The sequence below is a fragment of the Trachymyrmex cornetzi genome, unplaced genomic scaffold, assembly GCF_001594075.2.
Source record: "Trachymyrmex cornetzi isolate Tcor2-1 unplaced genomic scaffold, Tcor1.1 scaffold88, whole genome shotgun sequence".
NCBI classification, from domain to species: domain Eukaryota; kingdom Metazoa; phylum Arthropoda; class Insecta; order Hymenoptera; family Formicidae; genus Trachymyrmex; species Trachymyrmex cornetzi.
The window spans coordinates 332,657-359,423 of NW_017300223.1; the positions used below are offsets into that span (position 1 = coordinate 332,657).

Genomic DNA, 26,767 nt, shown 5'->3' on the forward strand with positions numbered 1-26,767 from the left:
CGGCGAACCGGGGGGAGGGAAGGGGTGGTATAGAGAGGTGGCGCCCATCGTGGGCCTGGGGCTAAATAAGTCAGGCTTTGTAAGGAATCCTCGGTGAGAAACTTCGCAATCTTCGCTGTGCGCACGCCGCGGAACTGCGATCGACGGCAAACGCCAACGTGCTTTCCATCGTCGCCTCGCGTCGCCTCGAGTCGCCTAGAACTTTGCCCGCCAGCGGCAATTGTTATAATATTTAGACAATGGCTAGAAAAACAACTGGGTATTGTACATCATCGACACATAGTGCGACACAAATACTTATATTAGTGCTATATAGCTATATAGGGGATAGTACAAAATTTTAATAAGATTCTACCACCCGCAAGTGGCGTGTCTTCAAGATTACTACTCCCGATCGCTGCAACACGATGTGGTTTTAACCACACGCACGCAGCTTTCAGCGGATCCCGTTTCGCCGTCGCGCGGCTCGATATCCGAAAGTTTTCGCGCGCAAAATGCGGACCGCATTATTTATCAAACGGAGTAGGTAGTCGGCCGTGGTTTTAACGGTGGCTTCGACCCTCTCTCTGTCGTGCCCTCCAGGGTAAACAGTTTTCAGACCTCAGCATGAAGAGTCTAGCTGCTTAATATTTCAGACGACCCGTAGCTAACTTCATGCATACTTATGTCGCGGCTCTTCGCGTGAGATAACCCGCGCGTGCGATATTCTCTACAACGTATTCGGATAGACAGTCGCTCCATTATTTATTGTTCTTCGTTGCGCTTTGTCATTACTAACATATGTGTAATCCGTTATGGCTCACACGCTTCTTCCTAATGACTTTGCGAATGCAAATACGTCATTCTAATTTCGCGAGCTATTTCTTTCCTATTTTGTTTTACAAATTGTATATAAGTATAATGATGTAACATCGTTATCTTGACAGACTATTACTGTCTAGGTTACATAAATATATATCATTGAACGGACAATATGTGTGTATCTTATTCTTTTAACTTTTACAGTTTCATTAATATTTTCTAGTTCAGCATAATACAAATTAATAGTTGCGTGTTCTTTTTTGTATTTTTGATTGATTCGAGATTTTTAGATTCGTTGTATCATAAATCGAAAAGTAAAAGTAATACTCGAGTAATAGTTTCATTTCAGTAGGATTACACAATGTAGAAATAAAAGAATACTATCTTTCTCTCATTAATATAGTAGCACGCGTGCAAAGTAAACTTCTTATTATATTATCAAAAAGCTTTTCTGAACGCGGACAAGCCAAGGATCGGAAAAAATTGTGGAATGATAGTACTTCGAAATGATCTCGCTTTCGTGGCACTTTTTTATTCGACCTTTTTCCGTCATGTATAAAAACGTCATCGGTCTTCGGTCGATGCAATCGCCGTCAGGTTAAACCGCGTAATAAAAATAGTGAGCCTCTCGTCCTTACTCTCCGCCCGCGCCACCAGGGATTCAGCCAACAATATGGCAAGATATTTGATGACTCGATCGATCACAACTCTCTGTCTAGCTTTCAAAGCGAACAACGCAATGTCGCGTGCACACACACATACTTCTCTCAAGGATACGAAACGAAACCGAAACTCCATTGCCGAATATCAACGCGCAATTGATGAGCATTTCTCATCTTTCCTTTCACGAGCGGTCAAACTGTCTAATGCGATTATTCCTCGTGCGAAAGATATCTTACATTTTTGCTTATATATACTATAGTAATATGTACAAAGATCTCAACTTTTCCGTATTTTTCTCTGATGTAAGTATAAATATGATAGTATGTGTATTTTTACTATGTAATTTTATACATATAATATACACGACAAGTATATATACTATAAATATTATTTTTTTTATTTTTAGTTCCAGCAAAATTTAAAATAATCGAGAATTTATTTGATTGATTCATCGAAATTATCTGATGCGCTAATTAATCTAATACATAACAATTTTATACATATCAAGCACGTATTATTACTTAAAATTGAGCTATATAAAGCTCAATTTTATATATTATTTGAGTTATTTATTCCTTTGTTAAATTTAAATTTAATTATTATCAATTATATCCATTTATTATTAATCATACCATACTGATTGTAAATTAGAAAGCAGCGGTAGGTATTATAAAAGTAATTCTGATTATATCTACCTGGATCATAAAACAATTGTACGGGCATTAGGATTAATATCGAAAATGTTAATTATTCGAATAGATTACAATAGAATCGGCATAATGACCTATCATTGAATAACGATGTGTAAACGGAGTATGTTGATGTCAGATATGAGTGTATGTGCAGCAAACGGGCAACTGACACAATAGCGAAATTATCATTTATTCCGAATTATTGGTTAGCTTTGACGCATTGTTTAGCTTTCGGCGATGTGTTGTCTGATGTTGAACTAAATGTATACATTATTAAAGAACGACGGCCTCTTCGCGCGGCTCCGGAAAGTAAGCAATTCTCAGTCGCGAAATTGAGCAATTTTTCTGTATTTTGTTTACGCAACCATGCTTGTGTATTATTCCCTAGCACCGCTGTCTGAACCCATTTGCATTGTTAATAACAGGAAGAATATGTGCGCACAGGATCATGCACACGTACAAATGCACATGTATATACATACGCATATCGCGCATTTATGCGATAGAGAGATACACTGTGCACATACAGTTTTGCAAGAATGAAAAACATTTTCTTATTAGTGTGTATCAACTTCCTAGAGAGCAACCATCGAGTGCTACAGATGTAGAGGAGTGCATATTAATCATGCACATGCTCTCTTTGATTGCCCCGCGATATGATTCTCCGAAACACAGTTCTGAGAAATAATAGAATATAAATGTTTTATGCCTCTTTACAGATTGCAAAGTACACTTGCAAGTTGCAATGCGCAACAGATACGGAAAATTTCACAAAAACACGAATCTTTCGCAGAAAGAACGACGACAGCGTTAACGCGTTCAAAATAATGATTAAGTGGTATCTTTATCGAATTTAAAATACTTACGAAAAATAGTTTAATAACATACATATAGCAATAAATCATTTACAAAATATTATTGATATACGTCTTATCGTACAAGTAAAGTTTATGAATTTATATTTATAATTGATATTTAAAATTGATATATATATAGACTTAATTTATAGACTTATATTTATAATAAATCGTCTCACAACGTTACTTGTCGACCAGACTTCAATTTGCTGCGATTATTGTTTTCTCATCGGTATTAACTACGACTAATGGATAGTAACCTACTGTATCATTTATTGATTTTTTGCTGACGAAGGCTAGAAGATTAATCGAAACATGTACAAGTATTTCTCTTTTTATCTAATATAAAATACTTTAAAAGAGCAAAAAAACTGTACACCGTCTACAGCGCCAATTCTCAATTGCCTGTTTTTATCATTTGTTTATCATATGTTATAATAAAATTAATCGTTTTAAAAGGAACTTTTAACTTCTTTTAAAATATAATTATATATAATTATTTTTTAATAAATATAAAATATATATAATTATAGCTATTTTGCAATTTAATTTTCAATTTCGTATGGTATTATATAACAAGATAATATTTCAAATGCATAATCATTTTATTTCCTGAGACCAATATAAATATTCAGAAAGAAGGTATTGTTACGCATATGTATAGCTCAGTGTTGTCTCATGAGAAATGACAGACATTCGAAAGCTCATAGCACGCACATTTATACATCTGTACGCGATTTCGACGCAAAGGTCGAGATAGTACAAGATGACTAACTATACCATTCTACTTGAAAAATGATCGCATTGTCAAAATACCGTCAGACTTAGTCTCTCACCTGTGCCCCTCTTTGTTATTTTTCTTTATGTTCGTCTATGATCTTATTTTTTTCTTATAAATTATTCCCGAAAAGGACAAAAAGCTTTGGAGGAAAATGTGAATTGTAAAGGAATGACTCTCTAAATTATTAATGTTCCTATTCTTGCACACTTTTTTAACTTTCAAGAAAAAATTTAATATACTACATTGGAAAATGTAAAATGTGTACAATAATTCTGTTGAATGTCAAATATATAAAGTCAAATTCTCTTCGGAATATTAGTATGTTATATTAGTGATAGAGAAATAATATTTATTAAAAATATAATATTAATTACGAGATAAAAATCATTATAAAGTGATAAAAAGAATGAAGGTCAAATGTATGGATAAAAATTTCACCTGTATGTACATAGTAGAATTAACAATATAGCAAACTAAGCGAAAATATCATTTTATCTCAAGATTATCTCAATTCTACATTAGTATTTGTACATTTTCCTCTAGTACAGTCTTGAAAAATGATCTCACTGTCAAAAATAGCTTACGCTCGACTTTGTCACTTGCTCTTTCCTCATAATTCATTTTTATGTGCCAGTTGCATATATGTACCGTGCGTAGCTTATTTAAAAAAATGCTTCGTACACTGAAGCACTTAATCAAACGAGTTGAACTGAAAAAAAGATTAACAGAACTTGAAATGATATGCGTATTAATACAGATTTCGTTGAATCGACAAACGAACGTTTAATAATACGCATTTGTCGTTTTCATCAGAACTATTTATGCAATAATAAACGTAAATATAATTAACGAAAATTCTCAAGATATTTCATTAACTACAAAATATATGCGTTTAACATACATAACAATAATAAGCCGCTGCGTGCTAGTTTCATTTTGGCATTAAATATTCGCGCGAAATGATCATATCCGTAAAGGAGAAGCACGAGTGCCGCATGTCGCATTCTATTCAGTTTTCATCGTGGTACGTTTGAAAGCCGTCTTTTGCCAGTGAGGCAACAGGTTGCACAAGTGGAAGAGATTGCAAACTTTGCGAAGGTCAAACGTAGTCGTGCGTCGTCTTCGTTCTATCATCCTCGAAAGATGACATATGTGCATTGAGATAGCGTGGTGTAGCTTATTTTTCGCATGTTCATATGTTGTGCATATGTGTGTGCGATTTTCTACGCAGCGACAACTTGAATGATGACATTGCAAAAACTTCAGCCGGATGATTTTTCATACGATACTCTGTCACATTATATCTTTAATAAGAATTGATAAGAATAAAAAGTAATTGATAAAAAAAAATCAAGAAAAGAAACATTAATATCGATATTAGATAGTACTAATTAAGAATAAAGTTGATTAAAGATATCATATCGTAGCTGTTATTGAATCGACGCGCTAATTAAGTAGTGTGATGAAACAAAATATTAATTCAAATTTCTTTGTATAATGACGATAGCCGAATAGACGGTATATCGATTACGTAACGTTCAATGAGATGATGTACCGGCAAATATGTACAAATAAATCTTCATAAGATAATGCTGGGAAACTGCTTTACTGCCTAGCGAAGTAAACTCGCCTCTGTTGAAAACTGAACTAGCCTGCGCGCAAGCGGGTAATCAGAGCCAGAAACTTTGCTCAATTTAACTTTGTTAATAAGCTGCTTCGACGCATTTCTGTCGAGAATAAAATTTCCAAGATGGCTTCGAGATTGGTCGAACTTGTGCTATCCTTTAAATGAAGTTATTAACATAATCAAGCGTCGCAGCTAAGCCACATAGTGGACTACTTAGTAGATATCGCAATTACGACTGTAGGTAATCATGGAGTTGTTAACGTTCATGTGAGGATTCATGTACGAAAGGAGTGATTACTTTCCAATACGCGCGTGTGCGTGTGTGTGTGGGTGTGTGTGATACTAATTGTAAATTAAATAACGCGATGACAAAAATCAGCACGGTATGAAATAAAGTCAACATATTGAAAAAATATTGGAAATGTAAAAGCATAGAAATGATATGTTATTTCTTATTGTAAGAAGTGTCGTACAGTGTCATACATATCTATAAACACAATTTTATTTTAGAAAAGATAATTTATATCGTAATTGCAAACGCGGCAGTTTTATCACCATTTAACGAGGTTGCAATGAATGTCTTGCCTAGAGGAAGAATTATTGACCAGACAGCTAGACAGAAACATCCATGATACTCATCAAGCTAATACAGCGAACGCGAAGTGAAGTATGGCCTTTAGATCCGAGTACTTCCTCGTAATGTAGTAGATTGATGACTTCGGTGTTTGTACTCATCGCATTAATGCACACACGTCGTATCATGAATTTACCAGTTCGCCGAATAAAGCTTTATTACACCATAAATCAATCGAAAAGGACGAATAAATATACAACTAAATGTTTTTCTTTTCACTAAACCAAAATGACGTATAAATATTTAAATCTTTCTCTTTTAAAGAAAATTAAACAAAGAAATATATTACTTTCACCAATTTTTAATTTCATATTTTTGCAATAATATCATTCAATGAATATTTATAAAATGATTTATTCGTAAGTTGCGAGATGAATACGAATAGAGAAATCGTCAATGCTGATATAACTTTCCGAAGAGTAACGCCTTTATAGTGGCAGTTAAACTTGTAATCAAATTTTGCTAAAAGCAGGTCGGCGGCTCTATATTATCGAAGATTAACCGTGTGCTCATTACAACTAATTCAAATGAAATGTAGCGGTTAAATCACCAATTATATATTATGCTGGGTTTTATATTTTCAATTATAAAAGACAATGCACAATATAATTACTTAACATGGAAACATTTAACGAAATAAATAAATAATTTTCTAATAATCATATTTTTTTTCAATTTGATAGTCCATTAATTGCAAATTTTAATAATAAGCTATTTAGTATATAATTTACGCAGCACGTATGCTGCGTACATTATTATAAATGACTTAAACGGATACTGCAATAACATCAATATTTATGTATAAAAGAGATCATTAATTTTATCAAGATATCGTGTTATAAAGAATGATTAATTACCATAAAAGTGTTTGGAAAACTATTATAGTAAAAATGTCATATATGTTGAAAAAAATTTCAATCCAAACATCTTCGATATACGCCTCGGTACAATTATCTTTATAATAGCGTGAATTATCGAACGAGTAAGCATTACGTGTTTCAGTGAGAATGCAAAATTGTTTTAATTGCAAAATAAATGAAGATCAACATTTTTGTTTTCTTGCAAAAAAAATCATATAAAGAAGAAGAAGAGAAAGCAGAGAGAAGAATATCCTTAAGAAAAAGTGCAAGATTTTGTCTCCTGACGAAAGAAGCTATGCAGTCTACTAATTTGCATAAATCGCAACAACGAGCGCGAATGGTCGGCGCTTCGCACTCCGCTAACTACTCGCTTAGTATAGGCCACGAAACACCGTGGAAGCCGAGATCTTTATGGCGGTGATAAACCTGATCTCTCGCCAGCTTCGAGTTACAAATGACTACTGGTAGCTAAAAACTATTACCTCGCGGTTCTATACACGGAGTATCTCACCGCATCTCTCCTTTGTACCTACAGATTCTTTTGCAAATTCCTGCACAACGCTCTTCGCTTAACGAAAGTTGTGCAGAAGGTCATTTATTTCCCAATAATTTTATCACGTTCCAAATTAAACGTTTTTGTAACCGACTACTAACTCAATTAAAATGTTCGAATAAAAATTCTGAAAACATAGAATCTATTTAACTTAAAATAACCTTTAAATGAAATAAAACGGAATATTTTTTTTATACAAATACTGATTTTTAAAAAATTCGATTTTTAACTTAAGAATTCTTCGTGTTCAATAGAATAGAATTGTTTAGTTACTGGGATTTGAAATTTTTATTAAAAAAATTATTTTCAATTTTAGATATCGAAAACCTGATATATCCTGTATATACGCGCGACGAGAGAGTCGCACACTTTCTGATTCAAATCTCGTGTTTTCTATCCTCTTTCATCTCTTCGTTGTTCTCTTCCACATTCGCTGACCCTACTATAGTAGCAAGTCCACTGGTTAGACGCGTGAAATAGAACCACTCGTAAATCCTCGTAACGTCTAACCACCCCTTTCCAACTTTTTCCGAATCCCTCGCATCCTTTCGCACCTTCTATTAATGTAGGATAGTAATTGTTATTAAATACCTGACGTTATATAATCCGAATGGTAGCATAAAGCTTAATTAATGGCGCGAGCCAAACGTATGCGAGACAGTTTTATTTTTTCATGCATTTATCTAAAAATAATGTATACGTTTTTATTATTGATAAAAGTTAATCTTCCCACAATCAAGCCGAAATATTTTTACGATAAATGAGAATTGAACTAAATATATCCGAATATTCATTCCCGCCGCAAATACGGTTAATAGTCATTTCGATGTGCATAAAATCTATGTGCGACGCGAATCCAGCTTTATCCATTCCTATTGGCTGACATATCGACGACCGACCGCGCATAATTAATAACATATATCGCAAGAGGCATGCGGAAGCAGCAACGGCGGAAATACAAATACGTTTAATGAACATGAAATGGAATTCGATGTGACTATCGAGTACCGACGTGATGGAGGTTGAGCGCGAGCGCTTTGACGCATTTTGCGGACAACGACGATAGAGACGAGCAAGACAACGCATATTTACCATTAATAGAGTCTAGTGAGCCCCTAAAAATTATTCTGATAATTGTAATTTTCGATAGAAAACATTTACATTTCTATTTGCGGATTCCAATCATTTTGTATAACTCTAATTGTCTCGTTACATTGCATTACATAATTTACAGTTTACAAGCATCACTTGTAAAGCATCACTTGTTTACGGTGATATCAACAGATGTATATCAACGTAATGTATTAGAAAAAATTTATTTATACATTCAATGTGTCGGTATCAACGCTGTATTGCGTTAGAAAGAAGATATTGCGTTTGAAGAAAAAGTCATTTAACCATCAACGTAAGAGGAAAAGAAACCTCCCGATCTGCAAAAAGTGGGGACAAGGGTGTAGATTAAAACGCCGCGGAAATTAATTGCTAAGATCTCTTCATTCTTAACTGGAGCGAATAGCACCATCCGTAGCCGGGGTGGGCACCTCTTCGATTGAACGGAAAAATTGACGTCGTGGACGATGTATAAAACACTACAATAATACGGATGTCACGGTCTATTTAATATCCGGCCGATAAGGAATTTTCACAATGTATACGCGGCGTGAATGAATGATCGTACACAAATAGGAAAAAAATTCTAAGACATAATAGTATATTGATTATTTCATCGCGATATGAAAAAGAGAATAAGCATGTTTCTTTATAAACATTTTTATTTAATATACTAGGACTAATACGATTAAAACTATGATTCGGATGACTACAGTATCGTAACAAGTGTCGCTCCAAACAGCAATTTTTTTTTTTTTAATGAAAGGGCCGTGGAATTTAAAAACGGCGGCGCTGTGTTACGTTAAAAAGACGATATTGCATAAAAGTATCTATTGATTTGAGATATAGCGTCGCGGAAGAAGAGAGGAGGAGGAGGACGACGACGACGACGACGACGACGATATTATGAGAGTTGGGGGATGGAACAGGAGGCGTCGCTCTGTCGAACGAAAGCCGGTGAAGGCAGAGAGAAATAAAGCGGTGTAATAAAGCGAGCCGTGAACGAAGCACGCATCGAAGAGGCAACGGCCACCGTTACAGTTACGGCCTTCTTCGATTTCAAGGGGTCGGCAAGATCGGGCTGCTTACGCAATACTCGTCGTCGACTCGTCGCTTCGTTATAAGGGTACAGCGAAATCGAGTAATCGCGTTTCCGTGACCGTCACGCGCGTTTCCTCGCTTACGGAAGCTTAACGAAAGCGGCTCTCTTGGAATAAATTAAACGCGCAATTAAATCCCAGGACACAGTTGATATCGCATTACGATTGATTGTAAGGCCAAAATCCATTCCTACTTTTTCCTTATGAACATTCTATTCTCGTCTGTTTCTATCAGGAAGATTATGGAGTGCCAAACTTTTGATAATACTAAGACGTGTCTATTACATTCTTCTCTCTACTTTTATAAATACTGAATAAAATAAGTAGGTAGTAAAATCGATAATACTACATATGTAGTAAAATGTACAATCAAGTATGTCTAACATCAATTTTTTAATAGCATATTGAAAATTAATTTCATAAACGCATGTAACTATGTTACTTACACTCTTCTTGATATAACATTTTATATATTTACAAAATGAAATTAATAGTTGAAGTTTTAATACGTAAATGACAAAATAGCAAGAGAAAGCTACTGTAATTGCGTGACGAGAAAAAATAGGTGTGGCATTCCAGGGGTTAACGAACGCGTGTTACATGTATGTCTTCCACTACTTACTTATTATATGTCACTGACCATATATCTAACATTATTGATATTTTCTTAAAACCTATATTTTTCTTTTATTCTAAACATTTACTCTTTTACTCTTTATATTATATAAATTAAAGTACTTTAAAAAACGGTCATGGGATATATTCGATGTGTAAGAGAGTAATATTTTGACTGTCCCTTGAATGCTGTAACAAAATGCATCATAGAGAGAACATGAAGTCAACCAATCAGGGCTACCGTGGCCACCGGCTGGCCAGACGGTTCGACGGTAATTGGCCAGTAATTGTGTTTACTAATTGATATTACGACCTTACCGGTTGTGCGTAACTCGAGCACACCCCTGACGATATCGGAAAATTTATCGTGACATGTTTGCTATCGAAGAAAGCATAGCGAGTCGATATGTGTGTATCTTTTTACAAACTTTTATACTTAAATTTTGATTAAGTTTTTAAAAAATGTATTCAAGTAGTGTTCTTGTATATACAATCATATATGTGTGTAATTTAAAAGAAACCTATCTAATAATTAAATTAATAGTACTGTCTAAAAAGATAATAGAACACATATAAACTACTGGAACTTCTTTGCAGTATAATCAGATCACGAGAATTACTTGCGTTTTCTATAAATAATTTAATTACTTATAGAAAATTTACAAAGTTGCGTCTTGAAGAAATAAAATTGTATATTTTAACAAATTATAAGAAATAAAATCCATTTCTAAAAATCAGAGAGTTAATGGAATAAAAAAAAATATATTTTTCTTAAAATACATGAATTAAATTAAAAATTCATATTTTAAATTTGTTTGACCAAAAATGCATTTCTCTGGTACAAAGATATTTAATTTGTTCAAGAAAAAAGCTTTACATTATATTATCGCTTTTACACATCCATAAAGTGATCCGCAAGCGCGCGATCAAGGTGCAGCGATTTCTATTCCGATCACGTACGAAGCTTCGATCAATAAAACTTTGCCGACTTCCAGAGACCACGCAGACGATTCTACGTTCCTGAGGGAGAATAAGGACCCCTTGAATAGGAATCGAAGCGATCGAGGAAGAGTATGTCAAAATTCATTTTATCGCACTACTATCGCTTAACGCTCCATTTCATCTTCGTAAAATTTGTTCGCGTCAAATTTGGATTCCACTTTACAAGACGTGTTGCGTCTTGTAAAAGATCAATATCAAACAGTATTAAATACTCACAAGAAATACAATACGATAACAAAAGTCAATAATCTAACTCATATTTTGTTTCAAATTAGAAGAGTAAGTAGGATTCTCAATTTATCGTAAAAAATAATTTAAGAAGCAATAATTCGTTACTCTATTGATTACTTATTTTCGCTTGATACGGACAATAATGATAAAGATGAGCAAATGTTCAATAAAGAGTATTAAAAACAGATATAAAAAATCGATTGTTGTATTATTTTCAAAAGGAAGAAATAAATCGTTAATAACGAATAATCTATCTGTATACCAATGTGATTATAATTAAATTAATAAAGGATACAAATGATATGATAAATTTAGTATGATAAGGCAGACGAATTTTTCATTGCATCTTTTTAATACATCTTATAAAGTAAGAACTGGAAAAGTCGGGAAATCGTGAGAGGATTGCCGTAACTTCGTCGCAATATGTTGGTTAGGATAGATTTTTAATTTTGCGAATTCCTTAATTATTTCTACCGTTACTTTTAAAGCCAAATGGTCTGGTTAGGTCGGGCCAATACCGTACCGCGACACAATCTCGTGCCTGTAATTGGAAAAGGTTGTGGAGGTTGCAGGTTGTCTTCCTTCATTGCGAGACAGTGGAGTAGGAGGTGTAGTTCAATCCCCTCTAGCAGTTCTCGGTAAATAAAATTCCGCTTACCATATATAGCTATCACCCTACTGTATTTAACTCTATCTCACATTTTGTGTATCTTATTCTAATTATTTTCGATATCTTCTCTTTTCTTTTCTGCCTAAGATTCGTTTGTATACAAAAAAATACGAATTTTCAAAGTAATTCTTTACTCTAACAAATATTTATAAATAATATTAAAGTTAAACTAGGTATAATGATTGATCGATTAATTTATATTGTTCTCCATATTTATTTCTCTTTCTTGCGATAGTGTTATTTTAAACAGCGCAATCTTATGTAAGACAATGCGACAATTTTGCGTAATTGTAAAAAGTATTTATTTGTATACTCACATATCAGAAGAAGTGACGACAAGAGGTTGTGAAGCGATACCTAAAACAAAAATTACAGATAATTAAATGAGGATGTATTAAAAACTGAAATAATATAAATGCATCACGTAAAAAAAAGAAATAAAATATAAAATTTCCTTCTTAATAAGAGAAGTTTATCGCGTTGGAAGTTTACGGTTACGCAAAGTTTTGCCGTAATACAATGCTTTCGACATCAACGATTTAAGTTAATATCGGACCCAAGAGCATGATGCATTTTGGTTGCGAGCCTAGTAATATGTATCTCATCGTTACGTCGGCGACACGGCATATACGCGCGCGAAAACGATATTTCACACACAGTTTGATGAGCTCCCCGCATTAAGCCGGGGGTAAGTAATTATCGACTGAGCAGTGACCAGGATGGCCGGGCTCGGCCACTCCCTCCTGGGGTGTCCCAGTGCGTGTCACCGCATTAACCACCCCTATACGGACATCGCTCTCATCAAAGTTCAAACGCTGCATATCTCCGATACGTCATTGTAACCTCTGCACGGCTTAATTAACGAGACCGGACGTAGCGTCGTGGACAAGTATTAGTTTACTTCGATATCCGTGTCGCCTCCGAAAATCACGTTACGGATAGAGCTTCGTGATCGGCATGGAGAAAAAGTCAGTGTAATAACAATAGATAAATTCGTCATTTGCGCAATATATTATATCATCATTTTCATAATAATCGTGCCTTTACATACGTGTATAAGTGTATGGATTTATCGACGAAACGTGTTTACCAATTATTTTGATTGACAATATAATAATATTATAACTTGTAAAAAACAAAATAGAGTACAATAAAATTACTATAAAGAATAGATGTATCAAAGAGAATATGCTGGTATGGTTATGCTCGCATTGCTCGCAGATATTTATCGATATTATAATAATTAATCGTGCAACATTTTAAACATTTTCATTAATAAATATATATATATATATATATATATATATATATATAGTCTTAGGGTACATAGTGATATCAATTTAATTAAAAGGGTCTTACTCAACGAATAAACATAACGAAAGCATGACAGGGGGGAAAAAGTTAATACATGAAACAGGGATTGTACGCACGAGACGCTAACTCGTGCTAATAACCGTATGCAATTAATAAAATTGGGTACACGAAAATCCCGGATAAAGCCACCGTTACACAAATTGCATGAAAATGTTATTTTATCGATAATGTTATCGTAACATCAATAAAACATTATCAACATTAATTTCCTTGCGTTAAATCGTTGAATTTGATACTACGTAAATTTTCGATTATACAATGTCAATGCATATAAATTTTCGCAGTAAAAAAATTTTTTAATTATCGAGAAATGTCACAATATCTTGAGTTACCTATATGTTACCTGATATGAGTTTCAAACATTCAGAAAAGAATAGTACACACACGAACATCTTAAAATATATATGAACATGTAATAGATAATAACGTATACATAAATGCATATATTATGTTATTAAATATCTTTCCCATGATATTTATGTACAATCTTTCCGATGTGTATTATCGACACACATAATATCATTATAGGTATAGTATAGTTTCTTACAATGACCCAAATATTTGCAAATCGACTTACATTTTTTAATATGTACACGTACAACTATAACACGACAATATGTTCCGATAATTAGAAATAGACGATACTTTTTAGGCTTCTCATTTAACGAGGACTTAAAGAATAAACTTCTGAGTTGAGCGAGAAACGGGATTTGATGCGGGTAAGAGACTAAGATCGATACAGAAGTCATGTTGAGACTATTTCACCGATTTGGCCTGTAACATCGTTAAACTTCGAGGGTAGAGCACTCTTTTCTCCCTCGTGACTCGCAATCAGTCGATTCTCGACGGTGCGACGTCCAAAGCTTCCTTTCAAATTACCACCGAGAGAACGATCTGGTCCCGCCAGAATCAACCGTCTTTCCTTTTTACTTGCCGGAAAAAGAAAGATTAGAAAAAAATCGGTGATATTGGAATCAGGAACCTGTGTGTCTTCGAGGAACCTCGTAAATCATATTATCAGCCGAGTTTTACAATTTGCGTTAATTAAATTCACATTAGCTCATTTTCAAAGTATATATATATGTACAATTATACGATTATTCAATCAAAATAAATTTCTTTCAATGTCTTGATAAACGTTGCATCTCTTCAAGTTATGCTTTTGTCCTTGATATAAAATCCGTAAAAAATTACAAGTTCGTCTCTCTTGAGATCGTCTTTTTATCAGCTAATAACATCGACGCGACGCGACTATATCCGAATATCCACTTGCTTTGAGCCGCGACGAGATCCACAATATTAGTTCCTCTCTCGGTAGACGTAACAAACGCGGGTAGGGGTTATTTTATTCCTCTGTTCCACGTGCGCGGGCGAAGAAAGAAACTAAAGGCTCGCGGCGAAGCGAGGCGAGGCGAGGCGAGGCGAGGCGAGGCGAGGTGGAACGGGACGAGAGAGGAGAGATCGGCACAGGAGGACATTATGAAAGCATTTTCCTAACCGACTGGCAAAGCCCCGAAGACATTTATCCCGCTAAAAATGAAGTAAAATAAATGTAATGTAAAAGGCAAACCGCGATGTCGGTACCAAAGAGTGCGGTAGTGTGCCGGCGCAGGTAGAGCCTCCGTTTCTCTATCTCCACTTCTGCGAAGTCTCCGACTTGTTTTCGTGCTCTCCTTGCAGGGCGCGGGGACGAAGGGCGATTTTCCGCGAGCTGGTACAAGGAGTAACGGAAAATGAAGAAACGGATGAAAGGAAGGGAAGGTAACGGGGGCGAATCTTCAACGACTCGCCTTGTCTCGTCAAGGATGCTCGTTCCTCCTCCTCCTCCTCCTCCTCCTCGTCCCTATCTGCGCCCACAAAGATTTTTCCTTCTTCGGCACTCGTCCCTTCTTTATGCCTCTTTCAATATGCTCTTCGAACCCTTCACCGACCGCTTGCACCGGTCACGGAGCTCCACTTCTCAACTTGACATTTTTAATTCTTTTTTTACTTCTTCCATGTAATCGTCTTATGAGAGAGCAACCGAAGCAACCGTTCGAGGAAAAACGTGCGATGAAATATGCCACGGACTGTCGTCGGCTCCCTTACAATTCTATCTACTTTTCACCAGTCACCGGCTAGCGATCGTCCTCGGGACGATTCTTCGCTTTGTACGCACAGATTGGCTTCATGGCCCACCGGAGATCGTCTTATAGTTTTCTACAGCGAAGAAAAAATTTCAGAAAACATATACCGTACGAAAGCTCGAATAATGAATTTCGCGAACTCTATATAGAACAGTTCATGTAGAACACAACGCGATAACGCGATATAAATAATTAAATATATACGTTGTTAGATAGACAAATGTGAGTACTTATAGACCTCATTTTAATGCACGGTTTGCAGAAAGTAATTTAACTATGCATATCACTAATCATTTGTAATGTTGAAAACTAAATTATTAAAACTAAAAATCAATATATTTAGCCTGAAAATTTTAAAACAAATTGAATGATATATATATATATAGAGAGAGAGAGGCTACGAGTCAATGCAGAACTCGACCTAAGAACTAATAAATGAATTTTAATATTAAAATAATTTCAAATTATTAAATATTTATACAGGAATCGTTCTTGCAAGAGAATTAATTTTTAATTAATCGATAATAATTTTTTTTTTTCTAAAAGACGTTGCAAATTATATGAAAAAGATGCTCGCCATGCTTGTTCAGTCGATTAGGTCCAGCTTCTGTTATCGACATTCGTAATGTTCGATATTGAATTAACAAAAATACGATTATCCTATTAAATCAAGTATCCCGAAGAACACGAGGGAAAAACTATTGACGATAAGATGCCGCACTCTCTCGAAACGCAAGCGTAGTTGCAGTCGAAAGGATCGGATCGGTTCGTAGGAACGACGATGTGGATTGAGGCGACCGGTGACTGGTGAAAGGAACCGTGGAAGGAAGGCAGGAAGATATTTACCAGCGTCTCCTCTTACAACCTCGGCAAACTTCAATTCCCCTTTTCCGCATCCTGACTCCCTCGTATTTACAATCGGTTACCCGATGCCTAATCCGATGAGAGAGGAGAAGGGGACAGACTGTCGTGTCGTAATTTAAGGTGAACGCACGAGAGGCACGAGGGAGGCGCAACGACGGAGTTCAACTCACGCTCGTCAAAGAGTGTCACGGAACGAAGTAGAAATTGCGAGGTTTCGTCAGCCGCCGCGCCCTGCCGAATTTCGGTTACTTGTCACTTGCTATTGCGGAGAAAAACGATCCAAGTCATCGATTACCATTCGGCATTCGATTAGAAATCAATGTGAAACATTCAGAATAAATAAATTGTTAAACACATTCGATGGCATTTCTGCTTTTATAAACACTATTTGTAAAAATTGCATGTCTATGCATAGAAATATCGTTTTTTAAAAGATTTGATGAAAAGATCTCAAAGAAAAGACACGTGCAAAAATAATCTGAGAGCCTAGAGCCTGAATAAGCGGGGCGTGTTAAAGTCAGAAAATTGAAAATAATCCGCCACCGCGCGATGAGGATTCATGAATTTCCGGGAATAATTAACGATACATGGCACGCCCCATCTGCATTTTGCTACGTGCCGCCAGAATGCCAGATCCATGATTTATTTTCGCACAAATGCGCACAATTAACGCAATTCCGGTATCAATCCAATATTTTGGCCGACACAATCTGATACACATGCGAGCAAGTATATTTTTGTTTATTTCCCTCTTCATACCGCTCACTGAACGATATTTGCAACGGTCTGTTACGCGTATGCGCATACGTTGTACGCCGGAATGCACTCGATAATTGCTACTATTTAAAATTGCATCTCCCGCCGCCTTTTTTTACAAATTTCGTGATAAATATCCGAACGGTGGCATTGCTTTATGCGGATTGGAATGTGTACCGCGCCAACCGATGATTTTTTTATGCAAAAATATGCAACGGATCATGGAGAAAAATATGATTCAAGCGATCGCGACCACCGACAGGATCCATACACGCAGAATCAAATTAAATGATGCGGTATCCTGCATGGAATAATGAGGACCTAAATTGCTTTATAGCGAGGACTTTCAACTTTGATTTCCTCATTTGCTCAAATAAAGGCCTCGAGATTAGATGATATATTTTAAATAGCGGCAATTCAAATATATATTGGCAAATAAAAGAAAAACAATTATACAATAGTCAACTTTTAATAGGCAATTATTTGTCAAACAGAAATTCATGTAATATATAATTTGTTCATTTTACATATTATTATTATAATACGAATACTCAAATTGTGGATAGGAAATGCATATCGTTCAACGAACAATAAGTTTCTCAAATTCCATTAATGTATTCAAAGAACGACCAAATTAACGATATCTGCAAAGCTACTCGGGTAGTTCGTGAGGCCTCCTTACCTTATAAATATTCAAATTGGTAACAACCCTTTCCTCGCGAAGGGAGAGTCGTGCGTTTGAATTTTTGAGGATTAATCGAGGCGAAATTTAGTGGTTACTCTCATTTAAATGATGGTTCTTCGCGGAAAAACCATTATTTCAGGCTACCGGTATCAGTAAAGCATAGTTAAATTGTCTGTCTGACTATTGGATCGGTTTTCAACGCAAAAATGCATGAAATCTTTTTATTCAAATTCATTAACAAAAATTATTTAATTGCATTCGTGACGAACAGAGATTAGAAAAGATGTAAATATGTATTATTTCAATTATTATTTTATTTCAAAACTATGGGAAATTTTAGAAACTTAAGTAAGTATAGGTAATATCCTCAAAAAATGGTTCATATTGAATGTATAAACTGCAATAATATATATAAAGAATGTATACAATTTTATAATAAATACACCGAGAAATATACAGTCTGTTTAAAAAGTCTGAGACAATATTTTTTCTAAACGCACAAATAAGGCGATTTTTCCGAACTAACTAAAAACTAAGCCTTTCTCTTATGTTAATGTCAACATTCCATTACTTGTGCACGTTTTTGCACGATGCTTCAAGCAATATGTTTCAAGAACCAATCGTGTGAGCTTTGTTAGATTTTTTACTTGTAACAATTTCCATAATGGAACAGCAGGTTGTCAAATTTTATTTCAAAATTCAAACCTGGGATTCACCTCAGAGGAAATAAAATCGATCAAAGTGAAAGCGATAAAATCCAAAATCAAGATGAGTTCAAACAGATCGTATACTATCATTCTAGACAAAACAGTTATTTTCTCGTATTATTCAACAAATTAATATTTTGAAGGTATAATAATTTTACGTGACAAGCCCAGATTAGTCGGTCAATCCTTTTGTTTCGTTCTTCCTATAAAGCGGTACAACGAAGAGTAAATTGAATACACTTTTAAACACTAGTCTATCATTAAATTAATAATCCCAAAAATTCATATTTTGTAACTTTTCTGATTTGCATCAAATACAATCGTTTAAACAATGCTTCAAATAATATAATAAGGCTCCTCAATTGGAACAAATTAATAAATAAACAAGAAAGGGCCACGAGCGAAGCTAAATGTTTAATGCTATTATATACATTAAATCTCATATTATACATATAAAAACAAACGTTTTAACCTCTATCGGGTTATTCTCAATGTTTAATATTATTTTACTCGTATGCTTGACCATTGATTTGAATTATCCGTTCCATCACATAAGAAGAACTGCGAGCGATATATAAAACACATAAGACAAGAATTAATGCATTTAGGGATTATTATATATAATACATATTATTTTATCGTTTATATCGAAATTGTATTCAGTAGTTTAACGTTATAATTTAAACATTGAGAATGATCCGACAGAGGTTGGAACGTTTGTTTTTATTATATAATATGAGATTTAATATATTTAGCATTATATAAACATCTAGCTTGGCTCGTGGCCCTTTCTTGTTTATTTAACGACCATTTAAAAGTAGTCAATATAAATTTTTCTAAAGTGCATTAATATATTCCGTATCTATGACAATTGTAAGAAAATATAACGAGAGAAAAGGTCTAAATCGAATTGATAACATTTACTATTTGTTTCAAATAATATGACACATGAATCCGGAAAATGTTGAAAAAATTAACTAATATATCAAATAAATATATACTATCTTTTCTGTAGAAAACTAACACTGATTGAAAGACTAGTAAACTATAGCTGCTTTGGAACGACTGGCGACTCAGAACCTCAACGCTGCTGCGGTGTGTTCGCAATCCCGCCAACCCCTCGGGCATGTGGTACACACCCTCTATTCTCACCCGTCGTGCTGTGGGTTCAAACATCCCGAGAACGGCGTCGAAGCTAAAGCAGGACCAAAACCAGAAGCGGAAACAGAGACGAGTACAGGGGCGGTAGAATGCCGCCACGACGCGAGAGGCAGAGAGGGTGCAAGATGGAAAGAGGCGACGGCATTGGGTGCATCGTTCCGTGTTGAGCTTGCTTCTATGGTCTGAGTGAAATCGTTTCCTGCGGAAGAGCAAGCACTCCGTACCTACCGCCGAACGTCACGATTTCCTCCGCGAGCCAATTCGCCGAACATTCGTCGACTTCCGGGATGTTATCCGTTTCGATGATCGGCAATGTACTTGAGATTGAGATTTTCACTGCACGATAATGTACTGCGGGAGATTGAGATATCCAGGACATTTTTTTCTTATATATTTTTCTTTTATGAAAAATATATTACAGTATGTATGTGTGTACAAAAAAATTAAATATTTAATAAATATTTAAAAAAACATTAAAATAAAACTAAATACAGAAAAAAATATAAATTTATGTGAATATCATACATGTATACTTCTTCTTCATCTTTTTAACAGAATTAATTATCTTACAAATAAAATAATTATAGTTTTATTAAACATTTTTATTTAGACATTTAATTTTTTATTTAAATAGTTGCTTTACTTAAACTTTAATTTTATATTTAAAAAGTTCGTTAAAAACAAAACAATTACTATTCAAAATAATAATATCAAATTTATTATTTCATGCTAGTGTATTTGCATAACGATAAAATTATCGCATGATAAGATATCGTGATATGATAATGAAACAATTATCTCGAATATCCATGGCTCGTATAGCATATCCTCCAATTATACATATATATTTTTCAATGACTATTTGACACACAAACTTTTATGTCAATAATTCTATTGGAAAATATACATCTTAATTAATAAAATTATATATAAAATTGACATACTTTATATGTAATTATATATATAATATATCCATTATATAACATTTTTTCCCTGGTATAATTAAAGATTAATCTGAAGATATTTATAAAGATAAATACAACTTATATAATTATTAAACAGTTAAAGGATTTATAGCAATAGAGTAAAATTTTATTTTAGTTGAGAAATATATACCGTATAAACAAAAGTAAATACAAAAAAGTACAATACAAAGAAATAAAACGTGTTGATAGAAAACAAATTATCACGTAAATGAACTTTTTTCAATCATTAGGTGCTGCGATCGGTTCTGCCACAAACAACGCCATGCCATCGCCAATAGACATCGAGCGGATCCGATGGTATTATGGCGTGTGTGTATCGCGATATCGGGTCTCGTAATGCATGATGCGGGTAAATCCTCAGCGCCGCACAAAAAGCACGACTACCAAAGCTCCCGGACGCACCTCTCCGTTTATAGCAAACAGTTACATGATGTGGCGAGTGAGGGCTGTGAAGCGGCAAAATAGGGTGAAAGAATGTCGAATAACCGAGTCTCTCCGAAACGATAACGAGGGTTGCGAAGCGACTGATGCGCTGTCGATAGATCGAAGGGTGTATGAGAATATCTTTAGCTATACCGATTCGAGCATCTTCACGCGTGCTCACGCGTCGACCTTGCTCTCAACGTATACACTTTGAAAGGTTATCTAAAAATGCTGAGAAAAACCTAAAAAAAGATCAATATTATATACATTCCTGTAATGAGAAAAGAGATTTCTCTTTCGCATCTATAAAAAGGCGAATCATCTATATATCTGAACTATAATAATAGATTAGAGACACACTTTTGAAGAGAAGCTAGAATAAGAATGCAGAGAGCTGAATAGGGTGATAAGTATCGTTTCGACAGTAGAATCCGACGAGAGAAAAGAAGAGAAAGATAAAGGAAAGAGGCAGATGAGAGGTAAACGAATAAGATGGCGGCTGTCAACTCTTGAACAATTTTAAATGTAAATGTAAATTAAAGTATTGGCTGCGTTGCTTGCTGTCTAGATCCAGGTAGGGAACGAGCGACAACAGCCTGCCTGCCGTTATGGTGCATTTACATATTAAGTGGCCGCGGCCCAATAACATCCCCCGCTCCATAGAGTTTCACGTACTTTATCGTCCTCTCTGTCGATGCCGATGCCGATGTCGATGCCGATGCCGATGCCGATGCCGGCAATACGAGACTCGATACGGATCTCTTGTCATCTTCGATAGCGTGAAAATAAGAATCTGACTATGATATATATCATGGTAATGATTAATAATTTGTGAAAATAAACAACACATGCGCACTCTCTCTCTCTCTGCCTTTCTAAATAAGTGTATTTCAAATTCATTCTTTCTCAACCGTTTTTATAATTAGAGGTTCTAGAAATATTTCGCATTACTGTTTCGCATTATTGTTAATATCTTGTGTTAATATTTTATTTTAGAAAATCGCTACTGCACATTGGAGGCGACCCGTGTGAAAGCGAGCATTATTAATGCACGATACACGATCAACTATAAAGGCGCTATTCCCAGAGTCAAATTTATGGGCGCGTGACATCGAATATTGTTTTTCCCTTATCGTACGCTAAGTGCATATACAGTTCGATACGAACGATGTTTTTCAATATGAGTGATGTTTGTTGACTCTCGATGTCAAAATAATGGAAAAAACATAACCATATAAACTACAACAAAAATCGTCATCAGCGAGATACAAATAGCTAATTCTATAGAAAATTTCAATGTTTTCATTATTATTACAATCTCATTGCCTGGTCAAGCATGTGCGATTTTAAAAGAAAAATGTTTTCTTTTAATAATACACGAGTTGTTTTTTATTAATTAATGTATAACAAAATCTTGTAAATTTCATTTTGTGTCAAAAACATTTTTCCTGTAATGTTCAATTATACATGTAAATAAAATAAGATTCAAATTAATTAACATTAGAAACGAAAAGTGCCAATTTGACTTGTAACCATGATTATCTGTATCCCGCGGATGACTTTCACAGCGTGGTCTGACAACAAGGAAGAGAAGAATGCTAAACATTTTACACCACTATGAGGGGTGAGTTTTGTCGCTTACGCAAAATAAACTTTGGCGAACGATCCGCCATCCTGTAACGTATACAGGGTTATACGTACGTGAGAGAGAGGAAGAAGGCGTGGGGGGGGGGGAGTGAGTGCGTGCGTGTGTGTGTAAAGTACGAAGGACAAAGAGAAGCAAGGGAAGAAAAGAGTAAAGGAAATAGGCGACAAGAGTAAAAATAGCTTAATGGGTGGAGTTGGAGGGCGGAGGCGAAAAGGGTCTCTTGCGGTACATTTCGGTTTTATTGAATATAACGCGCGTGTGGAACCCCCAACTGGCTTTTCAAGACCTACCCCTTCAAACCACCCTATTCGCGGACCACTACCGACACCACTAAACCTTATTCTCGCCGACAGTAGCGATCGCTACGGTTATTACGGCATACACTGGCTTATGGCATTTTTGCGTGCATTTAGACAGTTCTTTTTTTTTGGATGGATGGGGGAGGGGGGTACGTCTTTCCGCCCATCGAGGCGAAGGCGTGCGGAGTTAACGGCCTTCCTGAGCGACTTCGAAAGTAAGCGCAGCCTGTCTGGCGGCTCCTTCGGCCTCGTTATCGAACTCGACTGCACGATCCAGACTTTTATACGGTCTCTTACTGCTCTCCTGATCCTTGCCTCGAAAGGTTTCATTAGGGAAGGACCACGCGCGCGGATACTCTTCACTTGCTAGCTCCCGAGAGTGAACACTGCGAGAATTGGGAGAAACTATCGCTTCGGTAGATCGGGAGGTTCGAGAAATAATAAGCCTCGTATATACCAAGCTGTTTGATTCGCGTTGCGCTTCTAATTATTTCTGATTCGAGCCACGGATCGTAGAAAAGAAATATAAGCAGTTTTAAAACGAATGGAGATGAATCGAATTCGAAAATAAGATATAGATGAAGCTAAAAAGGTTAATATTTACACTTAATTAAGAGTGCAATAGAACTTATTATGTAAAGAAAAATAAATATCAAACTTCAAGTCACACACACACACACACACACACACACACACACACACACACACACACACACACACACACACACACACACACACACACACACACACACACACACACATTTTAAGCTCTAAATATCCTTCCACGCGCGTTCACGTGAGTCGGATTTTTTCAAATGAATTAGCGACAGCTCGGTCATATACCGTGCAATCTCCTTTCCGCATGATAGGGAGGAGCACTCGAACGGCAGTAACATGAGGATGGATCTTAACTCTACATTTTTTCGAAGCTGTCTTTACCGCGCTTTTTGGTGGTATTTGTGTGTGCTCGCGATGGAGAAATATATACCGATACCGCGAGATAAGAAAAGACGGCATCTTTCGGAGCATCTGTCGATCGCATCCAAAAGGAGAACGGAAGAACGAAGCCGGCGGTTGGAGGCTTTACGCAAACGTATTGCATAACCGTATCGTGCCGTTTCCGAAGCGGATCGCGCATTACGCGAGGATCAGAATGCTATGCCAAATGCAATACCTATATACACCCGTCTATGATGTATGCCCATCTCGGCGCATTTCAAATAGTGAAAACAGGAGAAAAATGTTTGGTAAGCTTTTACCCTAAACTAGCAACGCGTATTCCATAAGAATCTTTATTTTTCACTATTCAATTTTGTAATTTTTTTGCTTAACGATAAAAAACAATATATCTTTCTATAAATTTTATAAAACTGACTAATTTTATAAATAATGTTGTTGCCATTACCGATTCTCTTGCCAGTATATATTATTAAAAAGCTTGATTTATTGCATGTGTTTGTAAACAACAACGAAAATAATTATCGAAATAATTAATACGTTATTGATATTGAAAAAATATCTGATTCAGAAACTATCAATCTAAAATAAGTTTAAATAATATTTTAATATTAATTGCAATCGGTAATTAAGATAATTAAGAGAACGTTTATTCCTCGGTCCTCCTCGTATTTCATTTGATTTAAGGAATTTTATTTAATGAAAGACAACACTCGGAGTACATCCAGCCTGCGATGCGAATGCGAGGGCGGTGAGACCGGATCAAACAAAAGAAGTTACACGTGAACGTGCTACGGTATCGAGTTTTTCTAGTGCCTGAATCAGAGAATACAGACTCGGCTTGGACCTACATACCTCCAGAAATATGCACATGATATTTGCATCAGTGCATGTGAATGGATAAAGCTACGTGCGTAACAGTTCGACAGAGTTTCTCAATCGCAACACTAGCTCAGGCAATAGATATTATCCTGCTTTCTGTTCATCATAATGTACAATATATCGGTTAACAAATTGTTGACAATGTACGGAATATCACAGTTTCAATAAAATTTCTTATAATCTTATAATAAATCAGTTAGAAACAAGTAAATAAATCAATGATCGCGATATAAATTAATTCTCATGAATTTTGTACTTACAATACATATTATAGCAACTAAGAATGGTATCTTTAAAGTAAGTATTACTTTAAATAGTACCCAAATAATGTAAACTTGTTGTTACGAGTTGAAAGCTCATAAAGTTTTCAAACTCACACTAAGATATTGAGATAATTCGCCTCTTTTGAGAAAAACTCGATTTATCTTTTTCCTGTCCTTGACTATGTACATCAACCTATGTGTACTCTAGATGTCGACGCGGTTTCGTCGCGTGACAACCACTGATCGTCGGACAGCCGAACAATAAAGACCTACGTACAAAAGCCCAGTGGCATTCCTATCCATTCTCACATGCGAGGAGGTCGCCTGGACAATGCTAAAGCTCGCAAGCTCTGTACCAAGCCGGCAGGCTCGATATTAAAATACTTGGACGTATTCGCCGACAGAAGGACGCAGGCGCCGAAAAAGTATGATCAGCAAACTTTTTCAAAGGAATCAGATCAGAAGGTCTTGCTCACGCCTGCGTCCTTCTCTCTGAACGCTATGAGAAATTCCACGGATTCTGTTCAAACGTTGTCACAATGTGTCTATTCGCGTTGGAGCGCTCTGTATCCTTTGATGTCCGGATCTGCTTATTGTTAATAAAAGCTTTACTCGCGAGAAAAGAGCCCGAGAGTACATTGAATCTGTCGTTTCTCAGAAGCGAAAGTAAAATGCTCGATCCTCTCTCTCTCTTTCTCTCTCTTGAACGATGACGACGACGTCGCTATATTTTACGAATATGTCCGTTCGCATATCAATAACTTTCTATCGATATTCCGTATTTCACTGCAGTCTTATCTCTGTAATCATGACGTTTTGAAAAATATTCGTCCGAGCACACAATAGATAGACAAAAGTGCCAAATTCTTTTTATCAATCATCATTTTTCGATATTCATATTTCGTATCTGTACTTGTCCAAAAGTGTGGCAAGAATACTGTTCGTACTCTTAGGGTCGTATTCATAGTCGTGATTCAACTTGAGATTCGATTTGAGCTAGGTTTGAATCAGTCTTTCATTTGAAAAACGCTTCTCAAACCACGATTTAATAAATCTGATTGGTTCAATTTTTAGTTCAAACCTAGCTCGCCTAAAATGAAGATCAATCGTGGATCGATCTACGACTATGAATACGGACCTTAGATATTTCTAATTGTAAATATATTGTAATATATTGTGTAATAAACAATGCTTGGAATAAAATAATGAGATTGTATCGTTAGCTATCTCTTTATAAATTATAAAGAGAATAGAAAGAAAATGCATTACCGCATGCGTTTATAACGACATCGTGACATATGATATATACTTCATAAATGTGGGAATACTATAAACATCACTAGAAAGAAAGGAAGAGAGAGAGAGAGAGAGAGAGAGAGAGAGGGAGAGAGAGAGAGGGAGAGAGAGAAATCATTTTTGAAGAAAATATATTTTTATCAA

The 26,767-nt window shown here is 35.5% G+C and overlaps 1 long non-coding RNA gene across 1 annotated transcript; it reads right to left on the reverse strand.

Annotated features, from left to right (window-relative positions):
- Positions 1–2,987: 2,987 nt before the first annotated feature.
- Positions 2,988–26,411, reverse strand: LOC108769250 (uncharacterized). The gene is made up of 3 exons (XR_001940542.1): positions 26,275–26,411; positions 3,254–3,258; positions 2,988–2,998 (listed from the first exon to the last, which is right to left on the reverse strand). It is a non-coding gene; the product is annotated as an uncharacterized LOC108769250 (long non-coding RNA).
- Positions 26,412–26,767: the final 356 nt, after the last annotated feature.